Source organism: Pongo pygmaeus, chromosome 5, assembly GCF_028885625.2.
Source record: "Pongo pygmaeus isolate AG05252 chromosome 5, NHGRI_mPonPyg2-v2.0_pri, whole genome shotgun sequence".
Taxonomy (NCBI): domain Eukaryota; kingdom Metazoa; phylum Chordata; class Mammalia; order Primates; family Hominidae; genus Pongo; species Pongo pygmaeus.
The window spans coordinates 50,069,018-50,077,532 of NC_072378.2; positions in this window are offsets into that span (position 1 = coordinate 50,069,018).

Below are 8,515 nucleotides of genomic sequence, written 5' to 3' on the forward strand. Positions count from 1 at the left end.
CTCTTTCCCTTTTATCTGGCTCAAACCCAACTTCTCAACTACCGAAAGGAAACCTCAGGTTTTATATGAAAAAGTGATATTAATTTATCCATTATGTGTCCTCTACTTTTTGCTTGTAAAGATCACTTCCTTTAGAGTTTTTGTGGTCCATTTAATGCTTCCCTGTACTGTTATTGTAAACTAGATTTTATCCATGTTCAAATATTTGAATGAAAGAAGTCAACACACTGGTTGATTTGCTCTGGTTCCCACAATCTGTAGAACTGGCTCTAATCACAGGGTGAAAATTATACCAGTGATCATTTTGATTATAATTTCTTGGTGGTAGGATTATGGATAATAATAAATGTGGTTCTTATATTTTTATATTTTCAAATTTTCTTAAACTTAGATGCATTATTTTTATACTAATGAAGACATAAACATTTAAAAACATTGATATATTAGAGGAACCAGTAGGGATATAAAAAGAAGCTAAAATTTTTGCAAACTCTAACTCAAAAGGACGTTTTATTTTTCATTGGTGATAAAAATGAAAGGCCTTGGAACTAAAATCATGAAGTCACATAAAAATACTTAAAGGTCTTTATGTGCTTTCTTTAGCCCAGGGATGTGCCTAACTTTGGAACAGCTCCATGGCTTGCAGTACACCTTGATTCATCATCTATTTAACAGTGTAATATTATACCTGTAGGCAAACACAGGAAGTTACTCTTTAATATTTAGGCTTGTGGATACATAACATATTGTGTTTCTTGAACTGGGAGAAAACAGATTGTTTTAAGTTAATGAATACATTTATGGCAGACCTCTTTAGATGCAAGTCACAATGTGACTGAATCATCATTAATACAACAATGGATGATAATGGCTGTTATTTAGGCAAATGGAATATCAGTAAAATAGATGGCATTTTTTTATTTTAAGCAAATAAATCTCTATATCTGGCTTTTAGCTAGTATGAAAGAGAGAGCCAACTACTTGGAAAAGAAATACAAGAGCCACGTGGAATAGTGAAATGTTTCTGGACAATATGTAAGTTGAATAAAAATCAGTGAGCACAGATTTACTAAATAAAGAAAAACTGCTCTTGCTTATATGTACCATTGATTAATATTTTAAAAGTCCATTTGTCAGATCTATAACTAGCAAATAGTTATTTATGAGTTTATCTTTTCCCCATCAAGGTCTACAGTTATCCTCAATTTAAGTTGAAAATAAGAGGCTAAATATATTGTTTTGTTTCCTAACAACAACAACAAAAACAACAACAGAAAATCAGAATGGAAACATCAGAATTCTTCATCCTTTGATGGTGTCAGGTTCCTACCAAGTTTAGTTAATTTATTCAAGCTATCAGAAAACTTAAAAGTTAAAGAAAATCAAATTCATTATTTTAGAGAACTATCAAAAAGGTAAATACATTATTATTTTAAAATTATATTGGTTTATATCTGCAACTATATTGACCTTTTTGCCCAAATTGGCTGATTAATTTAAACAAACCAGTAATTTACTCAAAATTTACTCTGCTGAACTCAATTTACTAAACCAGTTGAAAGGATGGATCAACATAATTATAATCTGTGGCTCACAGTTTTTATCCATAAGCCCAGCTAACAGAGAGATAGCAGCACTGGGAGGCAGGGATTACAGGAGAAGAAACTGGTTTCAGTAACAAGTAAGAAAGAAAGAAAGAAAAAAAAGATAAAAAGAGAGGAAAAAAAAAGAAAGAGAGGGAGGAAAAGAGGAAGGAAAACCAGCTGTTGTGGGTTAAATTGTGCCTCTGTATCCACCCCTTAAGACAGGCTGAAATCCTAACCCCCAGTACCTGTGAGAATGACCTCATTTGGAAATAGGGTCTTTGCAGATGTAATCAAATTAAGATAAGGTAGTATTGAATTGGGGTAGGCCTAAATCCAATAACTGTTGTCCTTCTAAAAAGAGAGAGATTCGAAGAAACAGAGGAAACACACACAGAGGGTAGACAGCAAGGTGAAGAAGGAGGCAGGAACCAGAATGAAGCAACTACAAACCAAGGAATGCCAAGAAGAGCCGTCACCAGAAGTTAAGAGATAAGCATGAATGGTTTCTCTCCCCAGAGCCTCCAGAAGAAACTATCCTGCTATACTTCAGTTTTGGATTCTGGTTTCTAGACTTGTGAGAGAATAAATTTCTGTCGTTTTAAGCCACTCAGTTTGTGGTACTTTGTTACAGCAGCCCTAGGAAATTAACATGGCAGCTACCCAGTTTCATACTTTTCCTGTCCTCATCTTCAAAATAAAGAGTATGGAATACTTCTCAGGGCTCCCTTGATGAAATGGGTCTTTTCCAGTCAGAAGAAGCATCTACGATTTGGGAAATCCTAGAACAAAACTTTTTTCATTTTAGGATTTACTGTACATATCAGACACAATTTTAAATTAAGGCACGTAGAGTCATACTAGGAAATAAATTCTTCTAGTATATCAGCTTCCTTGAAAAGTTTTGCTATCATTAACTATTTTATTAATTATTAATGTTTTATTATTTTATAAAAACAGTAATTTTTTTTATATTATAAATTCTCTCCCAAGAATTTTGAGGGCTTTCTGGGTGGTGCCTCACCTACGGTGATGAAGAAAATTTTGCCAGCAGTAGTCACTATTCTGCTTCACATGATAGAATGGTAGTGGCTCTACTGGGTCCTATAGTTTCTGAGTGTTGCTGCTACTTCACTTGTGTTCTCTCTCAGACGCAATGATTTTCTTGCTTTTTAATTACCTTGTAGTTTCTGCTGTGGTTACAGAGCCCCAGTGGATATTGCAAACTCATGACTCTTGTTAGTTGCAGCTATTAAGGGATACTCCCCTGAATACTGTCACCTTTCTTGCTGTTCTTCTAGGACAATAGTTTCTACCTGGTGGCTCCCAATCCTCCGCTGAGTACAGAGGTCCCTAACAGTTTCTGTTGGTCTTCCATCATGTTACCACTTTGCTCTTCTCTACCAAGCCCTGTTGTCTTTCCTGATGCTTTGTGGCCAACATCTTCCTTCAGGCATGGCAGGCACCAGTGCTGCTTCACCAGGTATGGCAATTCCCACTTGGTGCTTTGCTCAGCTCACACCATTGTTAGTGACGAAGGCAGAGGAGTGGATGTCAGGGTGTGCATAGAATGACTCCTCTATCCTCTGTATTGCTTTGTAATAGAAGTGTTCCCAAGGTGCTGTCTATAATGGAGCTTTATGGAAATCAGTGAATTAGATCTTTCATTTTTAACTTAATGGACAGTTATTACCTTTATTCTCTTGGAAAGAAACGAATAAAGGTGGAGATATCAAAGAGCGTGGAGAAAGGATAGATAATGGATGAAGCAAACTCCAGAAGACAGGAGGGTTGGGGCTAAGAACACAGGTTAACTTTGAACAGAAGATGAATCTCCCTGTTAGAAGACAAGAATTGTAAAGGAGAGATCTGCATATCAGTTAGGCACAGGAGCGTTGGTGTTGGAGCCCAGGTTCAAATTTAGACTCTATCTCTTATTAGCTCAGTATCTATGGGCACAATATTTAATCTGTCCTCTCTCTGAAATGAAAATAATAATAGTTCTCAACTTATTGTGCTGTTAAAAGGCTATTACATGTGAGACAGTGCATGTGACTGATGCATCTAGCATTACACACACAAGAAAATGCATTTAAAGTGCTTAGCACAGAGCCTAGAACATAGTAAGGGCTTTCAGAATGTGCTATTACTAAGGATATATATACACACAGAAAAGTTATGGTACTATCTTGCCTGCCTACTGCCCCCCATCTTTTATTGTGAAATGGAAAGCAAAGACTTATTTATTTATTTTTATTTTTTATTGTTTTATTTTTTTTTTTTGGAGACAGAGTCTTGCTCTGTCGCCCAGGCTGGAGTGCAGTGGCCCCATCTCGGCTCACTGCAAGCTCCGCCTCCCGGGTTCACGCCATTCTCCTGCCTCAGCCTCCCGCGTAGCTGGGACTACAGGTGCCCACCACCACTCCCGGCTAATTTTTTGTATTTTTAGTAGAGACGGGGTTTTACCATGTTAGCCAGGATGGTCTCGATCTCCTGACCTCGTGATCCACCTGCCTTGGCCTTCCAAAGTGCTGGGATTACAGGCGTGAGCAACCGCGCCCGGACCAAAGATTTAATTTAATATAAAGCCTAGTAAGACTATTTAATGAATTAATAACTGTGCCTTAATTGCTTAAAAAATGAATCAAGTTTTTCTCTACTTGGGTAATTCTACTTCCCAATTTAAACTTTTATATGTATTAAGAGTCATGGCAAAATAATCCCCCAGACTTCACATTTCACTATCCCTGTACTTGACCACAGGCTTTACTCACTATCTGATTTCAAGTCTTTGCTTGTGGTTTTAGACCTCGTCATTGCAATGGTCATAAAGTAAGACATCCCATTAATCTACCTTAAACCTTAGAACCAGTAAAATTTTTCAAAATAGGCTCTATAATTTCTTGGGATTTCTCTCTTTATGGGATTGAGCTATCTCCTCTATGTTCATTGAAGTTCGTGGGAAATACTCCAAGGCCAGAGGTTGGGATATTGGCATGAACATTGAACTAAACCAAATTTTGGAAGGATATTCTACATCCAGGTGACTGTTCTATAGATATCTGAGCTTATGATTTGGTCTTCTGCTAAATCCAGTAATATCAAGGGCTCTGAATAGCTTGCATAGTTCCAGAATCTCTTGGGGTGTCTTGCAGGTGACCTAACTTTGGGGAATATGAGTGGAATGCAACACTTGACTAGGAATGAGTCTGAAAGGAAGCTCTTTCTTTTCTAGAATGTGTTGACATGTGTATTCTTCAGATAAGAATCCATTTAAATATGTGATCTAAAATTACTACATTTAAAGAAAATATCTTAAGTCCTAAAACTTAGCATTATACAGCTCTCAAATTTCAATTTTGCTTCTGCATAGAGCTCATGCTTTTGATTCAAAGTTCTTCCTCTTATTCCTCTTTCTCTTCTCCTGTGTTAAAATTTTGCTTTCCACTATGAAAAAATAACTCCCATAGCAAAAAAAAAAAAAACATATATATGCCAGTAAAGAAGGATTAAGCATTGCTTTTAAGGTAAACAGTTTCAACACGCGAGGAGCTGCTAAAAGAAAAAAAGTAAGCAGTTATAGAAGAATTGATATAAAATAAATAATGTGTATGACGGGCAGTAATGACAGACATAAAGGTATTCATCACTTGGGCAGTGAGCAATAGCACACCCAATCTGATAATTGTTATACTGGATCATCTGAAGATAAATGCGTTAGCTATGTCATCTTGAAACTGTTATCCATCCTGGCCCCACTAATGTATCACAAATGCTCTGTTCTGCTTTCTTGATAGTCTTCTGAGTGGCCTCTCTGTCTCCAAAACGTCTAATGATTAACTTGCCTTCCCATCACTTTCTCCATGCAAGCTTTCCTTTCCTTATTGCTTTTCTCTCAGTTGAGGCTTATTAAAGCTTTGCTTTTTAAAATGTTTATTTGTGAGGCAATAGACCACATTTGTATTTACTGTCTCATTTCTGCTGGACAATTCAAGAAACCATCCAAAAACTAAATGGAAGAAATTACTAGGAACTGACATTATAACTTCTTGTTTTTATTTTGCTATTTTATTCCTTAGTCTTCAGATACAGGCCTTCTTAGGTGGTAAGAAAAAGGCCATGTTCATTGCATGAAAATATTAATGTAGTGCTATCTCTTTGTGTAACTGCTTATAAAAGACACATTACTGTGATTACATCATTTTCTGTTGAAGTAGGTGCAACTTAGCAGTACTTGTAAAATGCCAGTATGCCAGTAGAAGCATCTTTTCTTTATTCTCCTTCCAGTTATTAAATTTAATATAATTGAAATACACAGTACTGAAGCAAATAAAACAATATCAATCTAGAAGTTTGAATTAAAAAAAAGAGAAAGTACACAATATCTGGCACATATAGTAGAAACTAAAGAAGTGAGTGCTTAACAAAACATTTAGATATATGGATGCTATGGGGGTGTAAATGTAAGTGTTGCCAATAAGATACAGAATATTTGCAAAAGTTTTAAGGACAAGATAAACTTAATCTATTTTCCAGTGTCTAGAACTATTCTAGAAATTGCCAATGTCTAAAACTATTGCATCCTTAAAAGTGATGAACTTCTTGATGGTTTTTTTTTCTTGTAAATTTGTTTAAGTTCCTTGTAGATTCTGGATATTAGCCCTTTGTCAGATGGATAGATTTCAAAAATTTTCTCCCATTCTGTAGGTTACCTGTTAACTCTGATGATAGTTTCTTTTGCTTAGCAGAAGATCTTTAGTTTAATTAGATCCCATTTGTCAATTTTGGCTTCTGTTGCCATTGCTTTTGGTGTTTTAGTCATGAGGTGTTTGCCCATACCTAAATGTCCTGAATGGTATTGCCTAGGTTTTCTTCTAGAGTTTTTATAGTTTTAGGTCTTATGTTTAAGTCTTTAATCCATGTTGAGTTAATTTTTGTATAAGGTGTAAAGCAGGGGTCCATTTTCAGTTTTCTGCATATGGCTAGCTAGTTTTCCCAGTAGCATTTATTAAACAGGGAATTATTTTCCCATTGCTTGTTTTCGTCAGGTTTGTCAAAGTGATCATTAAAAAGTCAGGAAACAACAGATGCTGGAGAAGATATGGAGAAATAGGAACATTTTTACACTGTTGATGGGAGTGTAAATTAGTTCAACCATTGTGGAAGACAGTGTGGCGATTCCTCAAGAATCTAGAATCAGAAATACCATTTGACCCAGTAATCCCATTACTGGGTATATACCTAAAGGATTATAAATCATTCTACTATAAAGACACATGCACACGTATGTTTACTGCAGCACTATTCACAAAAGCAAAGACTTGGAACCAACCCGAATGCTGATCAATGATAGACTGGATGAAGAAAATGCGGCACATATACACCATGGAATACTATGCAGCCATAAAAAAGGATGAGTTCATGTACTTTGCAGGGACATGGATGAAGCTGGAAACCATCATTCTCAGCAAACTAACACAGGAACAAAAAACCAAACACCACATGTTCTCACTCATAAGTGGGAGTTGAACTATGACAACACATGGACACAGAGAGGGGAACATCACACACTGGGGTCTGTCAGGGAAGGGGAGGGCTAGTGGAGGGATAGCATTAAGAGAAATACTAATGTAGATATGTAGATGATGGGTTGATGGGTACAGCAAACCACCATGACACATGTATACCTATGTAACAAACCTGCATGTTCTGCACATGTATCCCGGAACTTAAAGTATAAAAAAAATTTAAAAAAGTGAAGAACTTCATTCAGATCAGAGAGAAGTGACATTGATTATGGAAGTCTGTTATTAGGCATCTCAAAGATATTTTAAATGCAAAGAAATTATTCAAGTGGAATGATATCCTCTAGTGTGACCCTGTATGTGTGTGTGTGTGTGTGTCAGTAGAAGGGGAGGCAAAGATGATCTAATTGTTAATGATGGAGAAATCATCAATAATTGTGAAATATTAAACTTCTTCCTTCATATCTGTGTGTAAGAATGAATTGGAGCATCTCATGAAATGGCTCCAATATCATAAAGGAAATTACATCTTCGATCAGTCCAGTCAAAGAGGGCAGATTCCCAGGAGACAGCTTTAGGTGATTGAAATATATTTTCACCACATGGCTTACCTGAATAGAAAGAAGAGGTCCAGTTGAATGATTTAGTTCATAAGTAATAAAACTAGTGATAATAATGTGGACTTGTACCTTCATTGCTGAGTCACTCTTCGACCTTCACATGTTTTGCTGTCTTTAGTGCTACATTTTCACATTTTGCACTAATGGAAAATTAACTCTTCTCAATTGTAAAAATAATTCCCAAAGATAACATTAGAATCTGTAGTAGATTATATTTCCTTTCATATCACAAAGCATTATAATGAAATATATGTTAATAAAATTTCTCCTTTTCAAGGCAATTTGTAGTTAAAAAAAGGATAGAATGGTTAAAATAACTTTTATGTTTGAAAGAACATAAAAGTTATTTTAAGATACATATATTTGAAAAGAACAAATATTTGAAAGTTGAGAAAGTTTAACTTAAAATTCAGGAAATCTGGGTCATATGTGTGCACTTTCCAGAAAAGATACTCAGTCTTTTGGGAAAAGTAAATAACTTAGGAAATGTTCAAGTATAGAAAGGTTATGCACAAATACACAATGTTTGGCATAGATTGTGTGAGAAATCTTTCCTCCTTTTCATTTTTCCTTCCTGTGGGATTTATATGCCATAATCCTACAGGAAGAGAACTGTTGTATGTTCCTTTTATCAAAAAATTTGGAAACATCAATACGATGATAATGATGGGGTAAGAAACCAGGAAGAAGATAGACATGATCAATAAGAAGGTAGAGACACTAAGTGCACACTCTTTTAAATGGTAATGAAAATAAAGAGAATAATGGAATATTAGAATCTTAGCAT